The 21,111-nt window shown below is 44.1% G+C and overlaps 1 protein-coding gene across 5 annotated transcripts in view; it reads left to right on the top strand.

Moving 5' to 3' along the window:
* ccdc137 (coiled-coil domain containing 137) overlaps positions 1-21,111 on the top strand; it is a 196,250-nt gene that overhangs the window by 174,325 nt on the left and 814 nt on the right. Inside the window, exon 8 of one of the 5 annotated variants that reach the window (XR_011354865.1) lies at positions 16,093-16,258. The exons of 3 other annotated variants lie outside the window; for them this stretch is intronic. The gene's annotated coding sequence lies outside the window, so the exon portion shown is untranslated. Of the gene's footprint in view, positions 1-16,092; positions 16,370-21,111 lie in introns of those variants that run through there. One more of the 5 variants, XR_011354863.1, reaches the window with a different exon arrangement.

The raw sequence follows: 21,111 nt of genomic DNA, 5'->3' as shown, positions 1-21,111 counted from the left end.
CGCATCGGACTGGTCAGCCACAAACGAGCCTGCAGCTGACGTGGACTTTTTACCCCCTCCATAAATCTTCGTCCGCGAAGCCAAGCCAAAGAAGAAAGCTTTTGACAAAGTTCCCCACAGGAGGTTAGGAAAAAAGGTGGAGGCATTAGGTATAAATAAGGAGGTAGTGCAATGGATTCAGCAATGGTAATTGTTTGTCCAAATGGAGGCCGGTGACTAGTGGAGTTCCCCAGGGATCGGTCCTGGGTCTACTATTGTTTGTTATATATATTAACGATCTGGAAGTAGGGGTGGAGAATTGGATAAGCAAGTTTCCGGATGATACAAAGATTGGTGGTGTTGTGGACAGTGAGGAAAATTACCGTAGATTAAAAGGTGATTTAGGAAGGCTGGAGGTGTGGGCTGAGAAATGACTGATGGAATTTAATACAGATAAATGTGAGGTGCTACATTTTGGAAAGGCAAATTTAAATAGGTCATATACATTGAATGGTAGACAATTGAGGAGTGCAGAGCAACAAAGGGATTTAGGAGTTATGGTAAATAGTACCCTCAAGGCTGATACTCGGGTAGATGGTGTGGTGAAGAAGGCATTTGGAATGTTGGCCTTCATAAATCGGAGTATTGAATTCAAGAGTAGGGAGGTTATGATGAAATTATACAAGGCATTGGTGAGGCAGTTCCTATGCCACAAGTGCTTTTTGATTAGTAAAGGATGGTTTAAGGAGGTAAGTGAGTGGGAAAGGAAGGTTGAGATCCAATTGTTACTGAAATATTTTGCTTGAGAAAAATTGTCATTGGCCCATTTTCTTTGGAGTTTGAAACCATGCACATAACGAGTCAATTAGGTACGATTAAAACTTTTTCTTTCCGCCCACATATCACCTTAAGCAATCCCTTACTAAACACAGAGCACCTATGGCATAGGTCGAATGTGAGTTTAGGGGGGCAGTTTGACAACCACTGGTCTATAGAAGTAAAGGGTAACTGATGTTTCAAGCCTAATCCCTTCTTCAAGGTATGAGCAAACAGCAGGTGGGCACCTGAATAAAAAGGTGGTGGGGGGGGCGGAGTGGAGCAGAGGGAAGATGGGGCAGGGGGGTAAGCACAGGCTAACAGTCAAGAGGTCATAGGTGAATATGGGTGGGAGGGCAGGAGGAAAAAAACCTGAGAAATGTTAAGGAGAGGGGAGGAAAGCTGGAGGAAAGGATACAGGGGGATGGGGAAAAATGAAATATAGGGGGAGGGGCCTAATGGAAACTGGAGGATATTAATGACTTCTGGTTGAAGACTGACCAGACAGAATACTGTTCCTCCAATTTGTAGGTGGCTTCTGTTAGGCAGTGCATGAGGCCACAGACAGACCTGTCAGTGTGGGAATGGGGTGTGGAAAAGAAATGGTTGGCCACGGGGAGGTGTCCGAAAGTTTTGAGCATATAGTGATGGATAGCTCCCATAGACACTGGACCCATTTCAATTCACTTACTGAAGAAACTGTTCCACAGACAATACTATAGCCTTATCCCTTCACTGCATCCTGACCCAGCCTCATACGCCAGGCTGCTGTGCATTGACTTCAGCTCGGCGTTTAATACATCATTTCCTCTGGGACTCAACACCCCTCACTGTAAATGGATTCTGGACTTCCTAACGGAAAGACCACTGTCTGTTCAGGTTTGTAGCAAAACATCGAGCACCGTCATGCTGAGTACTGGTGCACCTTGGGGCTGTGTGCTCTACCCACTCCTGTTCACTGCTCCAACAGTGTTATCAAATTTCCAGATGACACAAGTGTAGTTGGCCTCATCAGCAACAACGATGAGTCGCACTACAGAGAAGAGGTGGAAAATCTGGTGAGGGAGTAATAACCTGAATCTCAAGGTGGACAAGATGTAAGAGGTGATTGTGGACTTCAGGAGGACCTGGTGCAACCATCCTCCACTACACATTAATAACTTGGTAGTGGAGAGAGTGGAGAACACCAAGTTCCTTACAGCTTGCTTAACTAGTGACCTATCACAAACATACAACATCTCCTCACTTGTCAGGAAGGTGCAACAGTGACTGCACTTCCTGAGAAGACTGATGGCCACCATTATGTCAATCTTCTACAGGAACTCTATCGAGAGTGTCCTGGCCAGCTGCATCACAGTGTGGTACGGTTGCTGCAGAGAAATGATTTGGAGGTCAATCTGCAGGACCATACGAGTGGCAGAGGGGATCATGGAGTCTCTCTTCCCCTCACCTATCAACGTGATCTACCAGGATGATTGTCTGAAGAAGGCGCATAAAATCTCTTCCACCCCACTCATCCAGAATCTTGCAGTTTCTCCCATCAAAAATGAGATCCAGGAGGATCAGAGCCAGCACTACCAGGCTAAGGAACAGCTTCTTCCCACGGGCGGCGAGAATGTTGAACGACCAAAGAAACTGATCAAACGAACCATTCGAGATTCTCATATTTATGAAACACTATTTATTTATTTATTTGTATAAATGATACTTGACCTGCATGTGTATTGCTTGTCTGTATGTGCGTTATATCTGGTTGTGTGTCTGCATATTTTGCACTGAGGACCGGAGAATGCTGTTTCGTCGGGTTGTACTTGTGCAGTCAGATGATAATAAACTTGACGTCTTCAGATGTAGGTTAATTTGGGTGGTGAGGCTCGTGGGCCAGAAGGGCCTATTACCATGGGCCAGAAGGGCCTCTTACCGTGCTGTATGTCTAAATTTAAAAAGAAAAGATATATTTCAAATAACGGACATTGCTAAAAGATTTAGACTTTCACACAGGCCTTTCTTTGAGCACCTGTGGCCAAACCTAAACTTTTTATCAGGGGCATTGGTGTTTCCCATATTTTTGTGCATGGATACCCTCTAATCGAATTTGTTACATTACTTGTGGCAGGATTGTCCCTTTTTACCATGTTCAGCACTCCTGGGCTCCTGATGAACTGTGTTTCAAAATTTAACAACCTTTCAGGCTGCAATGAAGCTTAGCCCTTACGTGAAGACATCAGTATTTCCCCGTCAAGCTACCTTCATTACAGGATTGTAATTGTGACATGACTTCCTGTTTTTGAACCTGTATGCTTTTAAGAAGAGGCGTATCAATGAGCAGTCAGTGAACATACAATTTTTTAAGTGCTCCTCCACCAGCTCCACCATAAACTCTGAACAATATTCCCCTGCTCTCCATGACCTGGTTAGTAGAAAGCTAACGGTCAGTCCTTCACTGCAGTTAGTATAAGACAAATTCAAAGGAGTATGTTCAAAAAGTGTCAAGTGTAAAAGAATAGGTTACAGGAGTGTGATGGGATTGTTCTGTGAGCCAGCATTAACTCGATGCAATGGCCTCCTGTATGCCATGAGGGAACATGAAAATAATGTTACCTTTATAAAAGTAAAAACACAAAAATGCTGGAGGATCTCAGCAGGTCTCACAGCATCCATGAGAGGTATCGATATATAATCAACATTTCATGCCTGAGCCCTTCTTCAAGGAATGAGCAAAAAACAGACAGGCTGCTGAATAAAATGGCTGGAGGAGAGGGGAGGAAAGGGCAGGAGGAGAACAGGCCAACAGACAAAATTGGATGTGGATAAGAGGAATGGAGAGGAAAGGTGAGGATTGATTGAGGGAGGGGGTGTGAATGCAGAGCTGGAGGAGAGGAGACGGAGGGGAAGGGAAAGAGGGAGAGAGACAGAGCTAGAGGAAAGGAGATATAGGGACAGGGGAAGGGAAGAGATGGAGGAGGGGGAAATAACAGAAACCAAAGAAGCCGATATTAATGCCCAGATGGAGGATGAGGTGCGGTTCCTCCAATATGCGGTTGGACAAACATGTCAGCATGGGAATGGGGCGGGGAATTGAAATGGATAGCCACTGGGAGATCCCTGCTATTGTGACGGACAGAGCTAAGGTCTGAGTGAACCGATCTGCCAGTCTGCTTACAGTCTCTCTGATGTAGAGGAGACCACAACAGGAGCACCGAATGCAGTAGATAACTCCTGTAGATTCACAGATGAAGTGTTGCTTCACTTGGAAGGACTGTTTGGGGCCCCGAATGGTGGTGAGTAAGTGGAGCATCTCCTGCAGTTACAGGCATAGGTGTCCAGGGGCCCTTACCTTTATTCGATCTTTGTTCAATGCACAAATAAGAAACAAGAGTATTCTTATTCTGAATTACAACAGCTACCTCCTGAGTCAGCAGTGGTAACCAGAGGAAAATGTTTGTGTTTAATACTTTATTCATAAAATTTGCAAATATAGTAAAACCCCAGGTAACCGGCACCTTCGTGGATTGATAGATGTTGGATAAGGGAGTGTTCAGGTTGGCTTGAGACTGCCTGTTGTGTGAAAGGGGAACGGTGAAGCGGGCCAATTTTAAACCGGTATTTTTCACCCATTTATTTTTGCGATATTTCTAACAATTCCTTCAGTTGCTGTCTCCATGAATTATGGGTAACAGGGATTTCACTGTATAAGTAATGCAGGATATTCATACCGCCAATAATAGCATAAGACACATCAGCATGTCATCAATTTTTTTTTCATGTACATTTTGTGAGGAATAAAGCCCTTTAGTTTTATTTTTTGTGGCTTGAAAGTGTGTCCTTTCTGCAAAGCTAAACTTCGAAGTCTGGAGATGCTGGAAACTGGAGCAACACAGATGCGCTGGAGGAACTCAGTGAGTCAGGCAACATCTGTGGAAGGCAGTAGACAGTCAACCATTCGCGCCAAAATCTCGTCATCAAGACTGAGCTAGCCTGGGGATGGCTGGGACTGAGATGTAAATCAGAGTTGGTTGGGGGTGGGGGTGTGGGGGAGATGAGTTTCTGGTCCTCCCTGGTTGTGAGGAAGGAGAAGAACCAATGGTCGAAAGCATGGGTCTATCAGTGGACAAAGAATAGGAGAGGCCCGTGTCAAGTCGTGGAGAGCGAGGTCAGGAACTGTGGCAGAGAGTGAGCTGGACCCGAGACACAGAGGCAAGGGTGGCCCGTAGAATCCAGAGGAAGAAGCGGAGTTATCATGCACTCCTGATGAAGGGTTTTGGCCCAAAATGTCAGCTATCCATTGCATTCCATGGATGCTCCCAGGCCTGATGAGTTCCTCCAGAACTTTCTACGAGGATCTTTCTCATTAAGTGTCAATGTGCCCCTCAACCTGCCATGTTCAAATCCAGACCGCTCCCTCTGATGGGAGTCCAGCAAATTTCAGATAGTCCAAGTGCATCTCCCACCTCATTGACCATCTTGTAGCAGGCATAGGGTGTTACCCCTAGGACAGCCTATCAAGCACAGCATAGACCAATGGACCTGTTTCATCAGGTGGAGTTCACCAAAATACCTTGTGGAGGAAATCAACAAGCTATTCCATATCAATCCATTAAGGTGAGCATGCAAAATTAATTACGTTTTGCTCCATTTGTTCCAATTAAGTTAGCAACTTTAATTTATTGAATGAATGCATGCAACAGTTGTTACCACAGGTCCAGAGCAGGATGAGGCCATTTGGCCCATTCAGTCAACCTTGCCATTCTATCATGCCTGATTTAATATCCCATTCAACCCCATTCTCCCGTAACCCTTGATTCCCTTCCTAGTCAAAAATTCACCTACTTCTATCTTAAATGTACCCAATGACTTGGTCTCCATGGCAACAAATTCCATAGATTCAACACCCTCTGGTTAAAGAAACTCCTTCTCATTTCTGTTCCAAAGTAAATTGTAAACTAGGATGAAATGGACACTTTCAGAGATAAACTTGCTTTTTCACTTCTTTTATTCTCCAAAAATATTTTATAATTTTCCCATGTTGTGCCGACATTCCTTAAATTGTAGGAGAAGTTTCCACCAGTACTGCAGCTGTCAAACAGATCACCTTTAGAGCGACCTCAAGGTGATGAGGGAGAAAATTCATCAGACTGTTTTCAAGATAGCAAAGTCAAAATTAGTTCAGTATTTGAAGTGGAAGAAATTAGGGAACACTGTAATTGTATTGAGTGTATGTTATTAAACCACTCAGCAGGAAAAAGGGGGAAAATACTGTGTATACCCGTGTAATAGTTGAATTTGTGGGCCAAATTTTAGGGTAAAATTTAGGTGGTCAATTATTACATGCATATTACTTTTGACCGCGGTAAATACCTGCGTCATTCAGGGCATCAGGAGCTTGGATGGGTGGGTGGGCAGCCGGGATAAAGTGGAAAGTCCACATTCAGGGCATCAGGAACTCGAATGGGTGGACAGGCAGAGCCTAGGCGAGAGTCCACGGTCAGAGCGTTGGGAGATCAGATGGGAAGGTGGGTGGCCGGGATCAGGTAGTAAGTCCTTGGGAGTTCGGATGAGCAGGCGGCTAGGGCCTAGGAGAGAGTTCACAGTCGGGGTGTCGGAAGCTCCAGTGGGTGGGTGGCTGGGGTAAAATAACAGGGGGATGACTTTTACATGCGAATAATGAAAGATTTGGGCCAAATACGGGGGCGGGGGGTCAACATTTACATGGCATATATGCCCGTGGGAAGAAGCTGTTCCTCAGTCTGGTGGTGCTGGCTCTGATCCTCCTGTATCTCTTTCCTGACGGGAGTAGCTGAAAGATGCTGTGTGCGAAGTGGAAGTAGTTCTCAATGATTTTGTGCACCCTCTTCAAACAACAATCCTGTTAGATCATGTCAAAGTGGGGGATGGGATGGTAAAGGAGACTCCAGTGAACCTCTTTACCGCTCATGATCCTGCGGATTGACCTCCAATCTATTTCTCTGCAGCAACCATATCACACTGTGATACAGTCGGCCAGGACGCTCTTGATAGAGTTCCTGTAGAAGGCTGACATAATGGTGGCCGGTAGCCTTGCCCGCTTCAGTCTTTTCAGGAATTGCAGTCACTGTTGTACCTTCTTGACAAGTGAAGGGAGGTTGTGTGTCCAGGAGAGGTCACTAGTTAGGAACTTGTTGCTCTCCTCTCTCTTCACTACAATGTTGTGATGTGCAGTGGAGGGTCTTGTCATACCCCAAAGATGCTCAGGTTGATTGGATGCTACAAGCAACTCCTGGTGTCAGTGGAGAGGGACAGAAGTCCAAGTAGCTTGTGGAAGAGTGGGTTGTAGGCAAATAGGCGAGAAAAGGGATTGAACTCCTCAGAGCTGCTTAAATTCAATGGGCAGAATGGCCTCATTCTATGCAATGAAGAAATATGAAACACGAGAAAGCTATTAGCTACTCTTTCCCATTGGCATGGAAACAAGTGCAGCACCTACCTCATTGCTTCTTCCTCCCTTTTTCTGCCTTGGGTAAGTCATTTCCATTTCCTCTTCACATCCTTGTGATTGCCACTCATGCTGTGCATGTAGTGTCAAGGCCTCTGTCAGTTTGCTGAAACTCACCAGCAATCTCCAAAAGTCAGGCCTTTTTCCACTGATGAATTGAAGTGCTCCGATCTCATTTCCAGGGGCATACGGCTCAAATGCTTTGCAATGCACAAACATCAATCCATTTGCTGTAATACTGAACAAATGCTGGTAATGGTTCCCGGAGGTAATATGACCCTCTCTCCTCCTGATGCCACTAAGTGGGTACTTCACAGTTCTAAAGCAGACTTGCTTATTTCCTCCCTTCCCCTCTGCCCTATCCAAACCACAGTAAAATCCCCATTATCTGGAATTCAAGCAACCACAAAAAAGTCACAGAAAATGAATGGATAAAAATATGAACGTTAAAAATTGATGCCCCTTCCAGCAGTTAGTTTGTCAATCCATGCAACACACAATCTCAAGCAACCTGAAAATTCACCTATCCAGCATCTACCCATACCCATAGGTGCCAGATACTGGGGTTTTTTTCTGCAACAGCTGAGATATGGCAAATGCAGCAACTCTCTAAATAGGAGAGGCTGAATAAAGATGCGGGAAATCCAAAACAAAAACGGAGATCACTGGAAATATTCAGCAGGGCACGTAGCAGCAGTGGGTAGAGAAACGGGGTCAATGTTTTGTGTCAAGGGACTAATTTCAGATTTATTGTCAGAGTATATACATAACATCACATACAACCCAGAGATTTGTTTTCCCTGTGGGCGAGGCGGAATCACCACATAGTGGTAGTGCAAAAATAAACTGTACCCAATGTACATGTCACCAAATAAAGGAATGTAAACAAACTGTGCAATCAGGGAGAAAAATGTCAGTACAGTGCAAAGGTAAGAATCTTAAAATGAGTCCCTGATTGAGTTTGTTGTTGAGGAGTCTGATGGTGGAGGGCAGCAGCTGTTCCTGTGCATCTTGTGGCACCTAGACCTCTTTCCTGACGGTAGCAGCGAGAACAAAGCTTGTGATGGGTGGTGTGGACCCTTGATGATCGCTGCTTCTCTCTGAAGGCAGCGTTCCCTGTAGAGGATGGTGGGGAAAGTTTTGCCTGTGATGTGCTGGACTGTGTCCATTACCTTTTACAGGGGTATTAGTGTCCTCTTGCCAGACTGTGATGTAGCCGGTCACCACAATTTGCCTCGCACATCTGTGGAAAAGAGAGCAAACAAACATTTCAAGTTGATGAAAAGAGGAGGTGGAGAGAAGGTAAATGACTGAAGTTATCATGGTTACAATTATAGTAAAAGTTCTAAAATCCGGAACGCATGGGTCAGTCCAGATTTTCCAGATTCTCAGGCAGTACCTTTAAAATTCAGATTTATGGAGAATAAACAGAAAAATTTTGATAGTTTATTAACAAAACATTTTTTTCATATAAAATACAAAGTACAAAAAAAAAACAAATATAATACTTTTTCTTACATTTCCATGACTTCCACGTTGCTTGTGTGCATCTGTGGTGCTTACACATGCACGCACACACGAGAAGTCTGGATTCTTGGGTGGTCCAGATATCTGGCATCTGGATTTTTTGACTTTTATTGCATTCAATCATTGGATATTCCACAATACTCTTTATGAACCCCAGGATCACATATACTTACCTGGTATCATTTTCCTTTTGCCATCGATATGAATTGTGCGCTGACATTTTAAGATAAGCCTCCAGAGATCATCTGGGCTGTGATATTGGCACCTCTGTGAAGGCAAGCAGCAGTAATGAGTATGCACAGACTATAATTGCCAGCTGATACAGACCTAGCTTCCTGTTGCCCCATCTGTAAAGTAACCAGGTTTGGCATTGCTGTTTGAGTAAAGGTTTTATCAGAGTGTTGCAACATTGTGATTGACACTGAGTGCTGAGGCCCTTCTTAACTTCAGGCCAATCTTACTTCATGGTGGCTCTGCAACCATTACATAACCTTCTGATAAAAAAGTAAGCATTTTTAAATATTTTAATACTGGTTAAACTGTCATCTGATTTTGTTCCTTACTTGGTCTCCCCCCGTATATGGTCTTTTGAATTATTTTCCACTACTCTCACTGTTCTGTGTCATTTTTATTATGTTTACAAAGTAATATGGAGGTAATGTAAATAGATAAAAGAAGAATGAGTATTTATTCTTGAATCAGCAAATTATCAGGAGAATTAAGGAGTTTACTTAAATGGAGAAAATGATGTGGGTATTTAAGAGTCAACTCTGTTGGTAGGTCTGGAGTCAGATATAGGGTACACTGATAGCAACATTCCCTTCCAGAGAGATATGAATGAACCCAATAGGCTCCTACAAGTTGGTTGTCAATTGCATTGCTGTCTGGTACAGAGGTGCTAATGCACAGAACAAGAAAAATTTCCAGAGAGTTATTAACTCAGCCAGCAACATCACGGCACCGTTCTTCACTCCATCGAGGACATCTACAAGAGGCAGTGTCTTAAGAAAGCAGCCTCTATCCTCAAGGACTCCCACCACCCAGGCCATGCCCTCTTCACACTGTTACAATCAGGAAAGTGGTACAGGAACCTGAAGACGAGCACCTAGTGGCACAAGGACAGCTTCTTCCCCTCTGGCATCGGATTTCTGAATGGACAATGAACCACAGACACGACCTCACTTTCTACTATCTTCTTACACTATATATTTATTTTATTTTTGAAATGTAATTTACTATATAGTATTTCTACTGTGACGCTGCCACAAAGCAACAAAATTTATGATATTTTAATGACAACAAATTCTGATTCTGATTCTGGTTGCTTCACCATTCCCCTGACTGAGACATGATTTATACATAACTTCTGGAATGTAAATACCTGGTCTATCGCTGGAGCTATGAACCTCTGGATCATTAATGGAATGATGAGATGGATCTAGAAGTGTGTTTAACCACAACAGGGAGGAAAGAGCAGAAGTGGAGAGTGCAGAGAATTGGTGGGAGTTGTCCAAGTCTTGGAGTTGATTGGAAGTAGAGGAGTGAAACACCAAAGTCCACCATACAGTGATTGATAAAAAAACACAATACTGGAGCAACTCAGCAGGTCAGACATTGTGCTTTATATAGTAAAGATAAAGATACATAAACAACATTTTGGGCTCGAGCCCTTCTTCAAGTATGAGCAAAATGGAGGCAGATGTCTGAATAAAATGGAGTGGGAGGAGCAGGGGAAGGAACACAGGCCCACATGCAAGAAGTAATAGGTGGATAAGGGAGGGAGGGCACATAAGAAAACAAGGGGGAGGGGACAGCTCTGAGAATAAAGGAAGGGGGTAGAAAGCTTTAGGAAAAGAGACGGAGGGATAGGGGAGGATGGGGAGTACAGATTCTATCACCAATGTGCATATGTACATCTGGTAGTGTAGGATGACTGTGATTGGCTGAGAGCGTAGCCACACCTACTGGCAGGTCTTAAAGGATTGCGCCTATCCAGGCCAGGTCATTCTGGACTGGTCGACCTACTTGTGATATGCTCCAGTCTTTTAGTTAATAAAAGCCTTGGTTTGGATCAACAAGTCTTTAGTTCTTTCGACGCACATTACAGGGGACTTAGCTAACAGAAACCTGAGGTTGATCTTAATGCCATCCAGTTGGAGAGTGCCCAGACGAATATTTAGGTGTTGCTCTTCCAATTTACGGAGGCCTTAGCTTGGCAGTGAGGCTATGGACAGACATGCTGGCGTGGGAGTGGGGTGTAGATTTGAAGTGGTTGGCCACTAGTAGATACCCATCATTGACGTGGACAGAGTGAAGGTGCTCAGAGAAACCATCTCCCAGTCTGCATCCAGTCTCCCTGATCTAGAGAAGGCCACAATGGGAACACTGGATGAAGCAGATGACCCCACAGATTCACATGTTAAGTGTTGCTTCACTCGGAAGGATTGTTTGGGGGCCTGCATGGTGGTGAGGGAGGAGGTGTGGGCGCAAGTGTAGCACTTCCTACAGTCACAGAGGAAGGTGCCATGGAGGCAATTAATGGGAAGGAATGAGTGGATGAGGGAGTCATGGAGGGAGCAGTCCCTATGGAAGGTGGAGAGGGCATGAGAGGGGGAAATGTGTCTTGGTGGGATCATGTTGCAGGTAGCCAAATTGCAGATGATAATATTTAGGATGCAGAGGCTGGTAGAGTGGTAGGTGAAGACAATGGTAATCCTGTTCCTGTTCCATCAAGGGGAAAAGGAGGCCAGGGCAGATCAGTGGGAAATAGAGGATATGCAAGTAAAGGCTGAGTTGGTGGAAGAGGGGAAGCCACATTTTTGTCAAGAAGGAGGACATCTCAGATGATCTAAACTGGAAGATCTCATCTTGAGATCAGTTATGACGGAGATGGAGGTATTGAGATGAAGGAATAGACTCCTTACAAGGGACTGGGTGTGGAAAAGTGTAGTTGACGTCATTATTGGAGTTGGTAGGTTTGTAGGAAATGCCCGTAGAAAGATTGTCTCCCAAGATGGTGACAGAGAGATCAAGAAAGGGGTGAGTGTCGCCAGAGGTGGACCAAGTGAGCTTGAGGTCAAGGTGAAAGTTAACAGCAGAGTGAATAAAGTTGACAAGTTCATCATGGATGTGTGAGGCAGGAGCAAAGTAGCTGTCAGTTTTTGATTGGAAGTAGTTTGGTGATGAAGCTCAGCTTGAAGCCCTCAACAGGGAGAGAAAAAAACAGATCATTTCACTTCAGAGGAAGCCAAGTCATGCTGGAAAGGGGAGGAAATGGACATATTCATATTGCACATGAATCTCATTAACATAGATTTCCCTCTCCCTTTCAAAACAGAGCCACAGCGAACTAGACAGCAGAACACCCAAATCCTTGATGAAGAGTTCTGCCCTGAAATGTCGCCCATTCTTTTTCTCCCGCTGGTTCTGCTGAGTGCCTCCAATGGATTTCTTTTTGCTCGCAGTCTCTCGCGAGTTTGGATTCACCTACATAAAAATGGAGTAACATCGCTCTGTGTTATCAACGATGGATGCACAACTTAATTGAAATCGGGGACGGAGGTGGACAGCTGCAGGCTACTGGGTGATGTCAGGCAAAGTCTGACGAACTGACTGCCTTGATATATTGATCGACTGAAATGTTTAAGGTGGTCAGGCCCAACTCTGGAGCTGCTGGTGACAGCTCTTTGCCACGTGTCGCATACTCCATGTGGCAAAAGATAACAATGTTTGGAGTATGTAGGCAGTTGTGGCCCTTCCTCCACACCTCCACCCTGGTGGTCACCAGAGTAGTCTTCCGGTTTATATGGGGATACAAAATGGAAAGGGTTCGAAGAGTCACCAACAATGGGGGAAAGTGCCTATCCAACGTGACTTCCAGCTACATCAGGCTGTGCATGGAACGAAAGTGCAAGGACACCAAGTGCTGCCACTTGCTGAGATTCTACCTGTCTTAGGCATTGGGAAGGATGGGCCTGGCACCATTGGTGCACAATCTTCCAGTCTCATGGACTTTGCTACACCACCAATCCTTGGAAGAAAAGTTTTTCCAGACAAACACTTTGACCACAAGGCCATCATGCAGTGCTCAGTACAAAAGGTCCTGCAGACACTGAGATGGACCCAGTGTCATATTTCCTGAACCAGATTGTTCAGGTCATCTGTCGGAATGCCTCATCACCAGTGCTCACAAACAAGCATCAGGACTTGGCCTAATTGTTCCCTATTAGATCTGTCCTGTACACCCGGAACATCACCCACAATGCACATTTTCTTCGAGATGACTGTGGTGGATTGGACACAGTTGCCCACCTTTTTGCAGAATGCAGAAAGGCTCAGCATGTGTGAAGAAGGATGCAAGGCTCCTTGTTAAGGAGCGTCAACGTGACAGACGACACACACAGAGTCAGACATCCATAAATATTGGAAGACCATCAGCTCGGTGAAAGACACACTTTGGTCTGCCCAAAACTTGTTGGTCTTTCAGCAAATGAAGATGTCAGTGCAGAAATGCTGGTGACTGGCACATTCCAGGCTGCAGGATCACACGAAGGAATGCACTGAGGCTTGGATCAGCCAACGCAAGGGTGCTGTGGGGAAGGACCACAATCTAGAGTCTTCCCCCACCAGGCATTGAGGGGCTGAGATTGAGGGGAAGCCCCTCAAACAACAGAGGGGGGAGTAATGACAAAGTGCCACAGTGGTGGCAATGGTGAAAATACGAAATGAATATAACATGGAAATATATAGATATGAAATTAAGTCTGGGGAGAGACTTCAAATGGTTTTCCTTTTGTAAATAATTTATTGTGAATAAAGTCTATTTTTGGTCAAAAGAATAATAATGTCTAGAGTCCTGGCCACCTAATGATATTGAAATATTAGAAAAGTATTTTTTTTCCTAAATTTTCTGCTCAAGATTTCAGCATCTGCAGTGCTTTTCAAGTTTTTGACATTCAAGATATAGCCACTTTCACCCATTAGCCTGTTCCGCCCAATTACACCAATTGATCTACAACACACCCCTCTCCCCATCCCTGTACATTTTGAAGGATGGGAGGAAACCGGAGCACCTGGAGGAAACCCACATCGACATGGAGAGAATGCACAAATACCTACAGCCAGTGCGGGATTCGAACCCTGGTCCCGGTCGATGGCGCTGTAACAGCGTTACGCTAACCGCTACGCTAAACGTGCCACCCTCTTTTATGTTCTTCTGTTTTCCCCGCTTGACCCATTTTCCTCAGACTGTTTCCTGTACATGTGAACATTGTAATTGTACCTGCCACCCTGGCTTGCACTGCCATCTCCTTCCATATAGCCACCACCCTCTCAGTGGAAAGACACGCCACCCAGGTCCCTTTTAATTCTTTTCCCCCTCACCTTAAACCTGTGACTTCTACTTTTTGATTCCCCGACACTGAAGGAGAGACTGCTAATTTGCCAAGACCTTAGGGGGTGTGGGGTGTGCGGGCGACCTTTCTGAGTAGGTGGATCAAGTGATATGGGGGTGTATATTGGGCAGAGATGTTGAGCTAGAAGGCCACGCAGCCTTAAGTCCAACTATTTATAAAATGTCACTCAATTCTTTCTTTCCGGAAATATTTCTGGACTTGCTGATGCCAATGGCTCCCATTGGGAAGAGATTGTTTGATGTATGATGCAAAATTTTGAAGGTGCTGTTCCAGTCTTTGAGACTGATTTATTCAAGGATCACCAGGAAAACATGCTTTAGCAGGTCACGTGGGATTGAAGAGAAGGAAATAAATGAGTTTATATTTGCATCAGAAAATGGCTCCAGCTTCTTTCCTTTGCACACCAAAAACATATCATTCCTGGAGCAGAGTCATAAATCATCAAAATTGCTTTCACAGGTCATAATTATTGTGCCTGTAGCTTTCATGATACAATAGTCCTGCCAGTTGTCTTAACTGACACAGCAGTGAGTTTGACATACATTGATAAAAGCTACCTTAGTCCAGTTTAGAGAATTCCGACAAGTTCTTAAGATTTGTGTGTTTACCAAATGCAATACAGTAAAATCCCTGGTATCTGGCACCTCTGGGTGTAATAGTACAGGATCACCAATGTATATTTGTATATATTTGCTTATAGTTGTTGCGATTGGCTGAGAGACGTAGCCACGCCCACTGGCTGGTCATAAAGGGCTGCTCCGAACCAGACCCAGGTCAGTCTGGACCGTGCTGTAATACGCTCCAGTCTTTTGCTGATTAAACCCTTGGTTTGAGCTAACAAGACTTTGGATCATTCAACGCGCTGCAATGGTGATTTGTAGATGCTGGATAGGTATTTTCAGTTGCTTGAGACTCACTCTTACAATGCCTAACTAACACACCTATATTAAGAATAAACAGTTTAAAATACAAAAATACTAGACTGTACTTACACAGAATAAACTTCACTTGCATGAATATATAAACCTTAAAACATTTTACTTCATTTTCAGTCACATTCTTTGAAAACGTTTACCCATTTCTGCATCTACTGGTTCCCCCCCCCCCCTCCATGGAGCCACTCAAAAGACGAGCAATAACATAATTAGCCCCCCCCCCCACTCAAGTTTACAGATAAAGCCTCTGACTGGGCGACTCTTATTAAACAGGGATAAGGAGACACTATAAGAGAGTTACCCCAACGGTGAGCGGCATCAACCAGCTCTTCATCCTGGCTGACGCTATTCCTAATTCACACAACTTTATTCAAACAGCTGCTATAAGCAAAGCATGTCCAAGGCATCTGCTGGCTGAATATTTGCTTCCACCTTCACCAAACGTGGTAGCCATTTCATTCTCCCACATTACCACCCATTTTTCCTCAAAAAATAGACCTTATCGCAATAAATTATTTACAAAAGGTAAACCGTTCACAGTCTCTGCCCACCCTTACATCCATACATTCCCATCACTGTTCCTTGTTACATTCATTTCTATTTACTCCATTACCCCCTCTGTTGTTTGAGGGGCATCTCCTTGGTCTCAGCCCTTCAATGCCCGGTAATGGGAGGTCTCTAGACAGTGGTCCTTCCCCACAGCGCCCTTGCGTTGGCTGCACCAAACCTCAGTGTATCCCTTGCCACGTAACCCTGCAGCCTGGAATGTGCCAGTTGGCAGCATTCCCTCACCAACATTTTTGTGCGTTGAAAGGCCAACTGGTTTCGGGCAGGCTAAAGTGCATCTTGCACCAAGTTGACTCCCCCCGCCACCAGATTCCACAGTTCATTTCCACAACAGAGGTAAGTTACAGCTGCTGGTTAACATACCAACCCATATATTTTTTAGGATGCGGGAGGAAAGCAGAGCACCAGCGGAAAACTCGGTGCAGTCACAGCAAAGGCAAGAACTTCACACTGACAGCTCCGGAGATTAGGATCGAACTCAGGTCACCGGAGCGAATCCACGTACTGCTCCGTTAATAAAAGCAGAAATTACAGGAAACACTCAGCAGGTCAGGCAGTATTCGTGGAAAGAAAAGAAAGAGCTAAACTTTCAGGTCTGGGATCCTTCAGCCAAACGCAATGAAAAACTTTTGGGGCAGAAAATTTTGACAAACATCTCAAGATTTAAGTCAAGATAAATGACATCATTCATCATCCTGGTGAAGGGTGAATGTGTGTTTAATACAGCAGAAGCTTTGATCTCTGGAGTCAGTTTAATTGTCAGCTCAGGTATTCCATGTTTAGCATGCTTGAAATAAACCAGGAAAACACAAAGCAACAGCAAGGTGGAACATAAGGTGTTGCATCCAATTAAGGCATTTCCATTTGGAGCAGATTTACAAAGGCCCGAGAGAGAGGAAGCATGATTGGCCAGGAAAATACACAAAGCGGCAATTTTCTAATTAAAATGCATAATGACAAGAGATCACGACCAAAATCCAGTCTGTGATATCAAATATCAGGTTGCAAACTTTGCTAGTGAAATGAGTATCAATTTTTTTTGTTTTGTTTTTAAAATTATTTACGACAGAGTGCTTTTCATTGACAACAGCTCAGCATTCAGCATTATCATCCCCTCAGTCCTGGTCAGCAAGCTTCAAAACTTGTGCCTCTACAACTGGATCTGTGATTTCCTCATTGGAAGACCACAGTCAGTGCGGATCGGTAACAACATCTCCTCACTGACGCTCCACCCAGGTGCATCCCAAGGATGTGTGTTTAGCCCACTACTCTACTCTATACCCATGAATGCATGGCAAGGCACAATTTAAATGCCATCTACAAATTTGCCGATGACACACAGTTTTGGAAGAGTCACAGACGGCAATGAGGAAGTGTATAGGAGTAAGATAGATCACCTGGTTGAGTGATGTAACAACAGCAACCTTACATTAAGGAACTGATTCTAAACTTCAGGAAGGGGAAAACAGGAGAGCATAAACAGATAGCACGATAGATTATGGGGTTCATTCAGGAGCCTGAAAGCTGCGGGGAAGAAACTGTCTTTAAGTCTGTTGGTGCATGCTTTCACTCTTAAGCCTTCTCCCCAGTGGATGGATGGAGAAGGGAGTGAGTCTGGGGTGTGACAGGTCTCTTGGTAGGTTAGCTAGGAAGCAGGAGTTGTAGAGATGTCGGTGGAATCCATGGAGAGGAGGGATTGTTGCAGAATAAATATACTTGCTGTGAATTAAAAAATCAGTTTGCTTGTTTGCTGTTATTCACCAGTTATTCCAGTTTGAAGGCAGTTGGCCATTGCATGCTCTCTCTCAGGAAGCAGATACTGAAATTGACAAATGCATTATGTGTACACATTGGGAGTACATCAGTGTTTGAGCCAAGTTGATGCTCTTAAAGTATATTTGCTCTTTGAAATCCAAGTGGAGCAAAATGATAACGAACATCCCATGTGAAATCTGTTCTATGTATGAATGCTGCACCATATCAGTTGTAGCACTATTAAAATTTGTAGCTGGATGTTAAATTGAATCAACTGCTTACAAAACCACAAGATATAGGATCAGAAGTAGACCTATTGGACCATAGAGTCTTCTCTGTCATTCTATCATGAGCTGATCCATTCTCTCATTCAGTCTCACTCCCCAGCCTTCTCCCCGTAACCCTTGACTCATCAAATATCTGTCAATCTCTGCCTTAAATACACCCAATGACATCGCTTCCACAGCCACCTGTGGCAACAAGTTCTACAGACTCGTGACCATCTGGCTAAAGAAATTCTTCCGCATCTCTGTTTTAAATTGATGCTCTTTTATTCTAAAGTTGTGCCCTCTTGTCCTCTATCATACCATGAGAAACAGTCTTGCCACATCTACCCAATCCAGACCATTCAGGATTCGAAATATCTCTATGAGGTTCCACCTCATCCTTCTGTACTCCAATGAGAACAATTCAAGAGCCAACAACCATTCTTCATATGCTAACCTTTTCATTCCTTGGATTATTTGTGTAAATCTTCTCTGAACCCTCTCCAACATCAGTAGATCTTTTCTCAAATAACACTTATGGTAAGTGTTTGCATTTTCTAAAAAATCCTTGAAGTGCAATGGACATTCTTGGCGATCAGAGCTTTGAGCCATTCAGAGTTTCTATATACCTGTGCTCTTGTGCTTTGAATACTATGGAATTATTCAACATGGAGATAGGACTTAGCTCACCAAGGCCACTCCAACTATTAAACTCCCTTATTGCAGTTACATAATTACACAACCCTTGAGTAGGGCCAATTGCCGCAGGTGACGCATTCATGCTAACACTCGGGAAACGTTTCACGTGTGTGTGGGCTGGAACAGGGTGCAGGAAGAGCAGTGGTTCACGCACATGTGTGGTGCTCGGAAGGAGGAAAGGGTACATCACATCACCTGCAGGTCTATAGTCAATAAGAAAGGCAGGGGGCGGCTAGGGAGACCTGGGTAGTAGAAGATTGATGCTAAAATAATAAAATGTCGACACAGCTTTTGAGCTGGAGAATTAAGAGTGTCCTCTTCATTGTTCGTGAGGCATGTATCCAGCAGTCTTTACACTCCCTTTACACTCATTCCATTTTATTTTCCCACCTGCCCATCAAGACTTTTCCATATTCACCCCCCCTCCCCCACCCATAAACAAGGTAATTTACAGTGACCAATTAGCGTAGTAGCCCGCATATCTTTGGGATGTGGAGGGTAACCAGAGCACCTCGAAGAAACCCACCAGGTGACAGGAGGACATGCAAACTTGACACACACCTCACTGGAGGGCAGGTTGAAAGCAGGTTACTGGAGCTATCTGCCACTGTTAGCAGGTGCAGGAGAGTACAGTCCAAATGCACTTCATCTCTCCTCTGTAAGGCAAAATGGACAATAGTATTGAGAAATACAGGTACTCCCCAACTTGCAACGTATGTAACTTATGTCCATCCAAAATTTTTTTTTGAAAAAGAAAAAATATAGAACTTAGATGAAAATAGGGCCTATCTATGGTGACCGCCATGTTAGCTGGTGGCCACCCCCTCGTGAGAGCTGACCTCGGTGCTCGCCATGTTGAGATATTTCACTGCAGTTTAGCTCCTTGTGTCCAATTTTTTCTGATTCTGATGCTCAGTGTTTTGATAGTCAGACAGATTTTAGAGGCCAGTGGAGTCGGCAGAGTGTCCAGGGTCTGCAGCAACAGGGAAAATGAGAAGGAAATCGATCATAGGTAGGGCAATTCCCCAGATATCACCAGAACAGAACACGGGCGTATGTCGGGGAGTACTGTAGTGAAAAGCTTTGTCTTGTGTGCTTTCCAGGCAAGTCAACTCATCTTTAAATAAATTTCAATAAACTTGTATATCTTTCCAAAAGAAATTCTAGTAATATTATCTTTAACTCTCAGATTTAAAAAAACCCCATAAAATAGTGGAAAAACTCAGCAGATCAGACAACATCAGCGAAATGAGAAACTAACTTGAATCTCTAGAAATTTGCTACCATAGGCGGCTGTGGAGGCCATCAGTGGGTGTACTTAAAGCAGAGATTGATAGGCATCTAAATAGTCAAGGTATCAAGACTTGTGGGGAGAAGGCAGAGGAGTGGGACTGAATGGGAGAATAGATCAGCTCATGATGGAATGGTGGCGTGTACTCGTTGGGTCAAGTGGCCTAGTTCTACTCCTTTATCTTATGGTCTTTATGGAGTTACCATTTCGGGTCTTCACCCAAAGTTTCCAGCACTTTTTGTTCTTATTTTAGATTTTCAGAATCTATAGTTTTTACCCTTGGATGTACTCATAATCCATCAAGTCTCAAAAAAATGTCTATCTCAGTCATCATAAGATTTCCAATGAAAAGCGTGATCTACATTTTGCTGAATGTAGCCAGTACCAAACGGATTGTTTTCTTGTGCTGTTCACACCAATGAAAAAATAAACTGTGGAATTATTTGTTTATTTTTCCAGTAGCGTCTATCTGTCTATTGATGTAGGTTTTTCAGTGGTATAATGATTACGTGTGCGTCCAACAGTGTCTCAAAAACAGGCTAGGACTTTGTTCTCATAGCCACTGAACAAGATTGTCAGCTTAATGTCAGTTGCATGCTGAATTATGGACCATCTGTGCAGTGCATCATATTAACAGCTGGGCTGCGATGACTCAGACCCCATATACACGAACTTCTGTGCTCTTGAACTAGATTAGAATCCTGTTCCAGGAGCCTCCAACCATTTTCTTGACCATAATTAAACCAGAAAACCCAGTCCAGGGTAGATCCAGTGATTACTCCCAGGTAAAAACAAGAAAAATCTGCCGATGCTGAGGTCTAGTGCAGTACACAAAAGTGCTGGACAAACTCAGCAAGTCACACAGCGTCCATGAGAAATAGAAGGCAGTCGATGTTTCGGGCCTGAGCCCTTCTTCAAGAATGTCAGTAATTGGTCAGATGCCTGAATAAAAAGGTGGGGGTCGGTGGTGGTGGTGGGGGGGGGGAATTGGAAGGGGGAAGAGCACAGGCTGACCAGTAAGAGGTAACAGGTGGGTTCAGTTGGGAGGGTAGAAGAGAAAGAAACTGAGAAGTGGTAGAGAGAGAGGGAAAAGAGTGAACAAAACAATGTAATCTCAGGATATTACATATATTACAAGCCAACTCAATTACACTAATGCTACTTTCGCAAACTTAATAGGATTATGGCAAAGAAGTTTACAATACGAACAAAAAATTTATATATGGCAAGGAAGAATCTAACTTATGCTTATCAATTCAACGCCAGGAGGAGACCCACCATTTCCCTGTCTTCCTTCCCTGGCACTGTAGGCATCACAATCCATAGGCAAGGCCCTCTGAGGAGACAATTCATACCTATCTAAGCCCAACAAAGCCTGGAATATTGTACT

This window comes from Narcine bancroftii, chromosome 3 (genome assembly GCF_036971445.1).
Source record: "Narcine bancroftii isolate sNarBan1 chromosome 3, sNarBan1.hap1, whole genome shotgun sequence".
NCBI classification, from domain to species: domain Eukaryota; kingdom Metazoa; phylum Chordata; class Chondrichthyes; order Torpediniformes; family Narcinidae; genus Narcine; species Narcine bancroftii.
Note: the sequence above shows the minus strand (reverse complement) of the source record. Positions and strands in the feature narration are given on the sequence as shown.